Source organism: Miniopterus schreibersii (genome assembly GCF_964146895.1).
Source record: "Miniopterus schreibersii genome assembly, chromosome: 8".
NCBI classification, from domain to species: domain Eukaryota; kingdom Metazoa; phylum Chordata; class Mammalia; order Chiroptera; family Miniopteridae; genus Miniopterus; species Miniopterus schreibersii.
This window is the reverse complement of record NC_138109.1, coordinates 23,501,904-23,514,466: the sequence shown is the minus strand read 5'-3', so window position 1 is coordinate 23,514,466 and position 12,563 is coordinate 23,501,904. Positions and strand designations below refer to the sequence as shown.

Genomic DNA, 12,563 nt, shown 5'->3' with positions numbered 1-12,563 from the left:
GTACAATCTTCAAAGCAGATTTCACTCTGGTGTAATGACATCAGTGGGTGATGATGTAATGGGAAAAGATTTGGAGCCCATTTCTAGTGCTGGAAGCCTACAAGAAGCTCTATACATCAACAGGAACTCTAAGTACTAGGAAGCAATATGATCTTGGAGCTCCTGGAGGGATTTAAAGTGAAAAGTGTTGAATCACAGTTGTAAATGACTAGAGAAAATCTTGAGTCCTAAATAACCAACCAAGGTCCTCGACTCAGCTCCCATTACATTTTCACTTATCACCATATGTGCATAACCTATACATTATTCTCTTAGATGTATTGAGAACAAAGAAATCAAGGTAATCTAGTGAAGTTTAATTATTTTTATTAATAGATTCTTATGAGGTACTCATAACAATAAGAGAGTGAGACTCACTAACTTTTTTAAATGGGGCAAATAGCCCTAGCCAGTTTTGTTCAGTGGTTAGAGCGTTGGCCTGAGGACTGAAGGGTCCCAGGTTAGATTCCAGCCAACAGCAAGTACCTCGGTTGCAGGATAGATCCCCAGGCAACCAGTCAATGTGTCTCTCTCAAAGTGATGTTTCTCTGTCTCTGTCTGTCTGTCTTTCCCCCTTCCACTCTCTCTGAAAAGCAATGGAAAAAATATCCTGGGGTGAGGATTAAAAAAAATAAAATGGGGCAAATAAAAACTCTGTCTGGAAATGAAAATTACTTAAAAATTTAAAATAAGAATCTAACCCTGTGTTGTACGGAGCTACGGAAGGCCTGATCTTAGCAAAATCAAGCATACTACTACAGTCAAAGGAGGAATATGCACAATCGCCAGTGTGGTATCTTCTTTACTTGCTAATGATGAGTGTGGGTTTAGTTTGAGTGTAAAGGTCTGTGAGATTTAGAAAACTGGTAACAACTTTTGGTTGTCTTCTGATATCTTCCAACAATCATTACAAAGGTGAACAATTCAAGAAACACCTTTAAAAATGGTCTGTGCACAGTCTGCTTTTAAATTTTGCATCGTCCCAACTAAGGATGTCTTGGCACAATTGGTTCCCAAACATAGATCATGAATAGATCATAGTCAATAGATCATGAATGTCTCTTTGGCTGGCTCAAAGACACACACTTTTGGAGTGGGGATTAGGTACAAAATAGAAGTTAAATATTTCTGAAACTCAAAATGATTTAAAGGTTAAGTTTTTAACTTGAGAGGCCTATCTGAATTAGATAATCACAAGTGGATAATGGCAAAGAGTATGTCAATAAAAATGTCCTTTATATTTTACTGTATCATAGAAGTTTAGGACTGAAAAAAAGACACTAAGAGCCACCCAGGCCCACTCCTCTAAAAGATACTTCAACCTCTGCCCAACCCCCTCAATCCCACTTTAAGTGGTCATTTAGCTTAAATATGAACTTATCCCTCTCCAGTTCTGGGAAACTGGCTTATTGGTAAGGCATTCTGTTCTACCTGTGGACAGCTCTGACTGTTCTATACATTAAGTTGAATTTACAAACAAAGTTCCATTTGAGTTTTGGATTTAGAATTATAGCTTTTATGATTTTTCCATCCAGAAACTTCTTTTTAAAAATTACCCATTTCAAAAATACTCTCATTAGAAACAGAAGATTCTATCCTGAGGAAAAAGACAAAAAAGTTTGGAGAATGTTTTCTAGCATCTTTGCACAGAGATGATTAGTAGCTAATTATTTTAATACCTACTGAAAAAGCACAAATTGTTATTGTAAATTCCTAGAAAAAGTGAGTACTTTGATTCAAAAGGCTTTCCTTAAAATAGATCCAGTCTTTACGTGGGGCTTTAAAAATCAGACAAAATCTCAAGCAACAGATTTTATGAAAACAAATTGATGTTCTCAATATTTTCTGACCAAGGCACAACTTAACATTAAAATAATAAAACCTAGTCATAAACACAAGCAAGTTTTGCTCACCAAACATCCCAAAGAGTTAAAAAAAAAAAAAAAGCAACTTTAATCTTATCACATATTTTTATAATACATTAATTGCAACAAAATTGATTTTGCTACAGAAGTAGCCTATTTATAACATTTACTGCCCATGGAAAATAAGCTAGGTTCATCTTCTAGGATGATGAGAGAAGCTATGTATTTAAAAGTAGGAGATTTATATTCCATTACCCTTTTTATTCCATTTTAAATTGCTATCTCTATCATGGGATAAAGCTATTTATATACAGTTGACAATGACAAAACTGCCCTAAGACCAAGCCACATTAGCTTAGATCACTCTTATGAAAAATGCAGTACTGAACTTCCCAGATTTAATTCATTATTGATATTAGATGTATCATTCATGTTCATTAATTACTACATAAGTACTTGAATAAGACTCCCTGACTATTTAATAAAGACTTAGGGATCAGATGAAGTATTGAATGGTTGTTGCTAGATGCAATCTCAACTCACAATATCTATTAATTTATTTGGTTTTAAAAACAGTTTGCTTTCCAAAGCTAGAAAGGGAAGAATCAAAGTCCATCACGAAAAGGCTATTGCTCCAATGTTCAATGCAACTGCCATCTCTCCACAAGTCATCTCTACATATCCCCATCTGGAAGTGATCACTCCTTCTTATGAACCTAGAGCCCTTTATCTGTATCTCTTTCTGCCCTCACCACATTACCTTGTATGATCATTATTTATGTGTATATATTATCATTTCCCTTTCTGATTTACAAACTCCTTGTGGCTAAGACGTGAGTATGATTCATTTCTGGATTCCTTGCAGCATCTAGCGTGCAGACTGATAAGTAATTACTCCCAAATAAAAGGGCAAGAGAGTTGCTGGGTATGACCTTTCTGAGAAAAAGAGGCCTCTTGGAAGATTTGGCCCTGAAATAGACTTATTGGGAGTGTGTGAATAACCAAAGGAAGTGCTTATACAAAATAAATGAGGTTCTCACTGGGCCTTTAAAGTAAGGAGTACAATCAGCAATCCACATGATTGGAAGGACACAGACGGATGGACGTACACACACAGTCTTGAACATTGCAAGGCAGACTGGAAGGCAGGAAACATGGGTGCATACCATTCCCAAATATAAATCTTTTGAAAGTCAGAACCTTCTCAGAAAGGAGACCAGGATAGATTAGCAAAGTCTGAAAAATTTATGACAGTATGTAAATAGGAGGAGTGCAAATACCTCTACTGGCCACCCATTACCAGGCTGATAAGGAGAAAGCCATGGAGGAAATATGATTCAATCGGATCACTCAAGGGTGGCCAATCTAGCTGCCATTCAAATATCCAGTTACTCTTTATCATTCCTGAAGAAAGAAAAAGAGACCTAAGCAGTTTTCAAAATATCCCAGAAGTAGAGTGCTCCTCTTTTAGGTTTCTCTTGAAAATCTTTCAAACTTTTGCTTTTGATCAGGTACCATGCTTGCCAAATTCTCCCTTAGTAATATGCCTGGACATGGAAAGGATGTACCAAAATGATCACCCTCATAAAATACAAACAAATATAAGGTTTTATTGCAATATTCCCTAATTTCTAAAGTTCTGTACCTTTAGATTTTAGCGCTCCTATTTCTTGGCATGTACCTCATTTTCTCTACAAAAGTCCTTTGTAATATGCCTAAATCCACAATACAGCTCTCTGAACTAACTAAAAGCAAATTAGATGTTTTGGGGCGATAACACTTTAAAACCCTAATATCACAACAACTACTCAAGAGGAAAAAAAAAGACCACAGAAAGCTCCCCTAAAATGAAGCCCAATCCTTGACCAATGCTGCTTCTATTGAAGTACAAGAGCTGACTCATCCCAGGCAGTCAAGATTTACTTAAAAAATAATGCTCTCATTGTCAAATGTAAGCAAATACCTCTTAGCCCAGTTCTGAATGAAAATCAAATCTAAACACTGTTACTATCTTTCCCTTTAATGCCCCCCCCCCAGTCCAACTTGCAGCCTTTAGGTTGCTGTGAGTGTCCCCAATCATTCCCGTGTCTCCAACTTAGTATACGCCCACAAGTATCTCCCTATGTTCAAAGCACGTATCTTTTTCACTCCCTTTTTGACTTGCATTTTAATCATGTTTTCCTCTGTCATGAGATGACAAGATTTTTATTTTAAAATCCAATCCACAACACTATCACATGTACTTTAAGTTCCAGTACTGATTCAGGTATTTATTGAAGTTATTTCTTTATTTGAATTAGCTAAAACTGCTGGGATGTTGTATTTCAAATGGTGAGTGAAAGTTTAAGATAAAGAATGAATATTAGCCCAGCCGGGTGTGGCTCAGCGGTTGAGCATTGACCTAGGATCCAGGCAATTGGGGTTCGATTCCCAGTCAGGGCACATGCCCGGGTTGTGGGCTCGATCCCCAGTCAGGAGCATGCAGAAGGCAGCCGATCAATGACAACTCTCTCATTATTGATGTTTCTATCTCTCTCTCTCCCTTTCCTTTCCTTTCTCTGAAATCAATAAAGATATATTTTTTTAAAAAAAAAGGAATATTAATATGAGTAACTAGATGGATAAGAAGAAAGGGGGTAGGACTAAAGCTAATTTGTGCTTGCTATTCTAGATATTCTTCCAAATGACAAAGAAAAATTTTTTAAAAATTTGAGAATTGAGATTTTCAAAAACAAAATAATTCTACTACCAGACAATTTTGGTTCTCATGTTTGTACAGGAGTACATATGCCATTATCAATCACGGCTAAAAAGCATTTCAAGCCTTAAGGAAGCATATGCTCTCCACAATAAAACCAACCTCAAATTCACAATTTCAGAAAAAGAAAAACAACATTGCTCTGGAAATCAAAAGACCTATGTTTGTGAACTGGCCTGCTGCCCACTGCTGGTGGTCTTGGGCCAGTCACTCCACTAAGCTACCTCAGGACTGATGTATACTAAACACACATGCATGCTAAGGGGTGGTCTAATATGGAAGGCCTACGCTTCACTAAGTGAATAATATAAGGGAAGGCAGGGTGATTACACAGAAAAGAGGGTTCAACAGCCTTTATTTAAGCTCATCTAAGGTTTTTACTTAAGCAAGAAAACACTAAGCTTAGTGCCAGACATCTTACTACTTAAGTTCCGAACCCTTACATAACTGGATACAGATGACACCAACCACTATAAGAATGAATGATATAGCCTTACTGGAGACCCCTTTCTGATAAATGCCAAGTTTAGTGTTTGAGGGTGTGTCTGTCTCCAGCTCCAAGAGGCCACATATGAAGCTTTTCAAACCACCTACTGAAAAAATCACACTTCCCAAAAGACTAAGGGTTGGGACAATGCTCTCCCTAAAGGTCTGCTCACAAGGACACATTTTTAAATTGGCGGCAGAAACACTTTTCCTTCCAAAACAAAAACATGTCTCTATTTGCTATCTACTACAACATAATCTCTTAAACAGGGGCTAGATAATATTGTTTTTGTTTTTTTGTTTTTTAAATATATCTTTATTGATTTCAGAGAGAGGAAAGGAGAGGGAGAGAGAGAGACAGAAACATCAATGATGAGAGAATCATTGATCAACCGCAGCCCGCAACCCGGGCATGTGCCCCGACCAGGAATCGAACCCCAATCGCCTGGATCCCAGGTCGACGCTTAACCGCTGAGCCACGCCCGGCCGGGCTAGATCATAATATTGTTATAAATGAAGGCATAGCAACTGGTATAAGCAACGAAACTGATAGGAAGGCATGAAGAGAACATTTTAAAACCTGTTTCTGTGAAATAGAAATCGTATGTAAACATCTTACTTCACACACTTTCTTCGTTCCTTCAATTAATGCTCCACTTAAACCATCCCTGCATATATGACAGCAATAAAACACTATCAGTATTTTAGTGTAATAGAGAAAAAGACCAAATATTTTAGTGAAGTATTCTAAAGCAAAGGTCTGCAGCCTCCTTTTGTAAATTTTCAATGTAGACTGCAACACTTATTCATTTACATTGTCTATGGCTGCTTTCACACTACAACAGTAGAGTCGAAGCGTTACAACACAAAACTTATGAACCACAAGCTGAAAATATTATCTGGCTCTTTACAAAAAAAGAGTCAGGTTACATTTAGAACCCAGTTCTAAAGAATGTTTAAGTGTTTTATTTCATCAAATCCTTCCATGACAAAGGTTGTCTTATTCCCCATTTACTGATGGAGAAACTGAGTGTCAGAGGTTGAGAAACTTGCCCTAAATCACACAGCTATTAGCTGTTATATGGCTTCCTCACCTGTTCAGCCTCCATCAGGAATAAGCTGGGCTAGCTCCTCTGCCCCAAAGAAATATTTATTAATCTCTTTAACACTCCAACCTAATAGGAGTAAATAAATTCTTGCAGAAAGAATAAGTAACTGGTTTTTCAGGCCCTGAGCCTGAAAGAGAATCCAACATGAGCTGAAGGCAGAAATAGTGCCTGCAGCCTGAGTCAAATTGTATTCTAAAACAAAGAGCTATTTTGCTTACTGGATCCCTTCTAAGATTCAGAAACCCTGAGAACAACCTCTTGTCTAGCTTTTGGCAGGATCCTGTGTTTGTGTATGCTCAGGAGAGGTGAGAAGTGTGATTCTGAAGAATGTTTCAAAGATGCCAATTTAAGAGCTTTAGAGTTTACAAACTATTTGTCACATACATTACCTTCAATTGATTATTAGCTCAGTGATAAAGATATCAATGTTGTTCCAATTTTACAGATAAGAAAGCCAAGGATGGATATTTTTAAAAAAAATATATCTTTATTGATTTCAGACAGAGGAAGGGAGAGGGAGAGAGAGAGAGAAACACTGATGAGAGAGAGTCATTGATCGGCTGCCTCCTGCATGCCTGGGAATGGGGATGGAGCCCGCAACCCGGGCATGTGCCCTGACTGGGAATCGAACTGCAATCTCCTGGATCCTAGGTTGATGCTCAACCACTGAGCCACACCCAGCCGGGCTGAGGATAGGTATTTTAAGTTACCTGCTCAATGGTGGAATCAGATGAAAAGCTCTAAAATTCTGTTCTTCATTTAGTACAGCTTGTTCATTCTCACTTTCTGCACTGTTTTAAGGTATATGTGTATTCAAACTATTCAGACAGATGACCAGTCTCAGCTTTGATCACTGACTTAAAAATCCTTAACCCAAAAGAGTATTTTTATCCACTTGCTCCCTGCTCCCAAAATCTCTGTGGCAATCATAAAAGAGAAGATACTAATGGCACTGCTGTCTCCTATCACCTGAGCATCTTTCTTTTATTTCTATGGTGTCTCTTTACACGCTCTGTCACTTTTCCTTTTCTACTTTATCCTTCCCCTTTGCATGTCTCAAGGCCAGTCGGTAGCACCTATGATTACTCAACTGCCAACAGTTGGGGGCAGTAAAGTACAGTGTAAATAAAGAAAATGTAATGGACCTGGAAAGTCTTGTTCTCTGGCTACTAATCTGCTATAAGTTTATGATCCTGGGCAAATCACTTAACTTCTTGGAGTCTCTGCTCACCTACAGCAGCACTTCACAGGGCAGTTGCAGCACACAAATGCGAAAATACACTAGAAGGTTGCAAAAAACACCAAGCATCATTCACAAGCCAGATGGCATATCATCACTGCTCAGAGAAATCTCAATTAAAATCCTGGATGGTGTTAAAAGAATGTCAAGATGAGCTTGGCTGTATTGATTTGGCTGTATGGATTCTGCTGATTCACAGACACACTGAATTCTGCCCTCTGCTTAGTGTCTTTTATATTATTGATTTAAATGTTGAAAGAAAGAAAAAAAGAGGGGACAGGGAAGAGGAGGGCAGGCATGAGAAAAAACAAATCTTCCAAGCCAACCAAACCCTAAATCTCCCACCTCCCGCTGTCAGGAACTGAGAATGTAAAGACCACTTCAGAGTGCAAAGCAACTGAGATGGTTATGCTAATCTCTTACATTTGTACCTGCTTTACACTTTGTAAAGCAGCTTTCTTTACATTATCTCATTTGTTTTTCACTGCAAATACAGCACACACACTGATATTCCCATCTGATAAAGGTACTTTGTCCAGACAGACTGAGGGACTTGCCTTAAATCCCAGGGCAAGTAAGTATATGCCTGAGCTGGAACTAAAACCCATATGCCCTGATTCTCAGTTCTAAACTCTTTCACTGCATGTTCTCCTCCCTCTTTAGAATTGAGAACTCAGTAGAGGGCCAAAAACTTAAGAACCTATGGGTCTTCTCAGCCTGGAACATAAATCCATCAACCCTTTTACCTTTAGTTTTCCTTTTTCCTGATCCTTCTCCTGGAAAAGGTACTCCAAAATGCCAAGATACCTCATTCTTAGACATTTCAAAGTAGAAAACTTAAGGTTTTCAGGCTTGTTAAAGCTGCAATCGTCCACAAGGACTGGGACTATATCTGATCACCAACCAAGAGTGAAGATGAAAAGTTCTGGCAGGTCAAGCTCAAAGTTCACTCTCTCTGGTGGCCTGGTGATGGAAAGTCATTCACTCTGTCTTTCCACTATACAGTAGTTTAGAGGAATAGCCTTGATCTAGCCCCCTTATTAGAGATGGTTCCACATCATCTGGCTAAATTTATATATTCCTTCAAAATTATAGCTATTGCTACATTGTGAACATGGTGAATTCCTTTGTTCTCCCTCCCTAGGGGTAAAGCAAGGAGTATAAATCACAACTAAGAACTATAAAGCAACTGATTATTTTAGAACACCATGACTCATCTAAAAATACCAATCTCTATGATTCAAGGTAAAAATCCAAGTCTAGGAGGTGCCCAATACATACCACGAAGTGTGCATGTAACAAGCTGTGGAACACCATAGAACACCCAACACAACTCTAGCCTCCTATCTATCTGGAAAAAGCCCTTCAACCTCTTATCTGACCTTAGTCAACTTAGGACTGATGAAAGACAATTTTCCAATACACTGGTAGTACTCATGCTTTGTTCTGAAAAGAAGAGTAGCTGAGCTCACCTATCTTGTTTGACAATAACTTTAAAAATAATTCAATTTGATTAAATATTTGATCTTCTTATGATCAACTTGTTTAGTCATATAAAATTATATGCGAACTCTGAGAATCCCCCTTTTTTAAATGTGTGCTTTCTGGGAGAAGAGAAGCACAGGAAAATGGGAGCTGGGAGAAGGAATTAGTCCCATAAAATAGACACAGCTTTAGCTTGTTTTTCCATATACAATAACAAGGTGCAATGCAAAGACCACAGGACTTATGTCACTAGGTTCTGCCTCTTGTTTCCTCACTCACAAAATGGGGTAGTAATCCTCTGTCCTACCTACCTTAGGTAAATACCAAGTGAGAGAATAAATATAAAATCACTCCATTAACTGTAAAGTCTGCTTCAAAAAAGCATTACATACTATTACAATGCTTAACTACCTTCAAGGGTAGCTTCACGGACATTTGGCCAGTTAATTACCAGGAAAGAAATAATCATGGAGATCAGGATATAAATAACTAGGTAAGATGGCTGGAAATTTACCACTGTTTCTCTAGTGAAAATTTTCTTATTGCCTTTATTTTAGATTGAGGATAATTACAACATACCTAGCCTAGAAACTAAATATAGGTGCCTTATAGTGAAATTCTGCTAAATCCTACAGATGTGGCTATCCTATTCCTGGTAATTTATTGTGTGTGCCGCTCATCAATGTTATCATGATCATATGGCTATAAATTACTTGCTAAGCAAATGTTGCCAAATTCTTATATGTGTATTTATGGTTGGCTTCATGCAGAATTCTGCCATTTGAGACTTCAAAAGCTAACACTAACACTAGTAAGATTAAACCCAATGCAACTCAGAAAAAAAAACACAACTAAAAAAAACAAAACCCTCTAGTCTTTGCACTGGATGGAGATGTGTGTACACTTACAGGTTAAACAAGAAAGCTTCAGGTTATACATACACACACACACATACACATACATATAACTAATCTCAAGAAACTCCTGCATAACATTTCAAGGAAATATTTGTACATTTTCAGAACAAGTGAAGGCCACCAGATTCTAGGGCAGTATTTCTAATCTTTAACAAATCAAGGCACATACCAAAAATATTAATATCAGCTTTTTAAATATTTAACCTATGGGCTGATACCGATGCTGCTCTCAGTTTAACTTGTCACAAGATCATGTACCATGCACAGTGCTCTAAGTAGTCTGAGGAAAATGTGGACTTTACTAAACAGTGACACCTATACTTGGTCATGTATGCCTGGATAGGGAAGTTATAAATATTCTCTGGTTTTAACTAAACTAACGTTCAAAACATGACCAAATGACTTTTTAAAGAATACCAATTCATATATGAGAGTTACATGCTCAGGTAATAGGGGTGTGAAATTTAAAAACTTAGAGAACACTGACGTAGAGGACTATGCCATGCTCATTTCTAGAGGTATCAACTTCAGGGTCCGACCTTTTTTGTTTCCATCTTTAACATGAAGTTTTATTCTTCTGGTTCTTCTGTCCATTGTCTCCCTTCATTCTCTCCCATCCATTCCCCAAGTTGAGCTATAATATCTATGAGCTTCAATTTCAAACATACATTACCAATTCTGATATTTCTCCTAAGTACCAGTCCTGCATGCTGACCACCTCCAACTGGAAAGCCACCCAGAATTCATATTCCATGTATCCAAAATTATATTTATCTTTCTCTTTCCCCAAACCTGCTCCTTCTAACTTTTCTGTTCTATCTTCCAGGTACCCAGGCTTGAAATCTCAAGAGTCATCCTGGTCTCCGTTCAATTCTGCCACTAACTTTGTTCAGGCCCTCATCACCTACACATAATAATAAAAATAATGATGATGATAAAAGCTAATACTCATTTAGTACTCGCTGTATGCCAGGTCTGATTTTAAGCTCCTGACATTAGTTTAACCTTCATAACAATCCAATAAGGGTCGTAAACCTAGTATGTGAACTCACTGCATTGTTCACTGTTTCTAGTGTGTTCTAATCAAATCCTACTCATTACTATATGATGATGATGAATAAATCTTATAAAAGCACAACTCTGATGGTGCCACATCAACCTATTACTCCAAATCTTCAACAGTTCACCAATGCCAGAGACAGTTTGAATTTTTTAGCTAGGCAGTCAAAGCCCTCCAACATCTGACCCAATTTACTTCTCCACATTTCTTTCTTTTGCCACTCCCTCCCGTACTTAACGAATCTCATTATGCTCTAAAAAAAGACTAGACCATTTACTGCTCTCTTCATTCCCACTACACTTTTTGAACCATGACCTTGCTCCTCCTGTTCCCCATGCCTGGAATGCCCTTGTCCCTACCTCCGAGTCCAACGCCCAGTTAAATTGCCCTACACCATTCCTAAGCCAGAAGTAAAGGTTCCCCCCCTCTAAATTCTGTGTCCTGTGTTTGTACTTTCCATTATCAGTTTTGTATATTTGATATACAGCATCTGGATCTCCCCTACCAGATTGTTAAATCCTGGAGTCAAGTTTTATTTGTATACATTTTTAAAGTCTCCACATAAAAAACATCCAGGTATGGTGAGTTAGTGAAAGGAAGTGTAAAGCATCCAACTTTAGAATTTTCTCAAAGGTAATAACTATATACCTTAGATAAAGGAAAAATTCATTTTATCTGGCTATTTCCAGTCAAGCAGGTCTTCCCTTTAATTTTCTATGTAATTGAAACTATGGAGACACACCAAAATGATAGCACTTTCAAGAAAAAAAAAGGATAACTAGGTGAAACGGCGCTGCTGTTTGCTGTGGTTATTTCAGTCTCTGTTCTTCCTCTGAACTAGGAACACAAGGTTGCAAGCTATGTTATGCCTCTTAAAGTTAAACATTCACTAGGTGTTTTTTTCCTTTAGTTCTGTCTTTATACTGGAATTTACCTTCATTTTTTATCCTTCAACTGCCCTTTTTCATCGCAGGGAGCAAAACTAATTTAATTTATAGTAAACACTCTAAATAGAGAAACGCTTTTCGTTGATTATTGAACAGCAGAGTCTGGCCTTGGGATGTGCCGAGGAGAGAGACAGAAAGATAAGGGCGAAAATACACATAGGATCTGAACAAGTTTTAAAGAGCTGAGGCAGCAGAAAGAACAGATTAAAAAGAAAACTAAGTTTCCAGGAAATACAGACAAGAGGTAGATATCATTCAGCTGTATTTACTATTATTTTCAGTCACAGTATACCTCAGGACTTAAATATTACTAAGTTACACCACCTAAGCTCTCATTCGTTCAGTGAACTGTAACTTTCGTTCAAATATATGAAGGTGGTGAAAAGAAATTCAACTATGAAAGAGAAAAATTAAAAATTTTCAAGTAGATTGTGGTCATATCAGAGAATATGCAAAATAAGAACAAAAACCAAATCCACACTATACAAACTCACACGTGCAGATTCACAATGCCACTTTGCCGGTGGTAAAGATTAAAGTTGGCATGGTTAAAATATTATTTTGGGAGTATACTGACAATGACTTCTATTTCAGACTTGTCAAATGCTTGAAATGATCCTGGGATCTTTGTTTATTAACTACAGGCTGGCTTAACGA

The 12,563-nt window shown here is 37.6% G+C and overlaps 1 protein-coding gene across 16 annotated transcripts in view; it reads right to left on the bottom strand.

The window, feature by feature from the left end:
* The window catches only part of NFYC (nuclear transcription factor Y subunit gamma), a 63,144-nt gene that overhangs the window by 29,751 nt on the left and 20,830 nt on the right, over nucleotides 1–12,563 (bottom strand). The window contains exon 2 of one of the 16 annotated variants that reach the window (XM_081145064.1): nucleotides 3,185–3,308. The exons of 14 other annotated variants lie outside the window; for them this stretch is intronic. The gene's annotated coding sequence lies outside the window, so the exon portion shown is untranslated. Of the gene's footprint in view, nucleotides 1–3,184; nucleotides 3,309–10,386; nucleotides 10,409–12,563 lie in introns of those variants that run through there. One more of the 16 variants, XM_081145073.1, reaches the window with a different exon arrangement.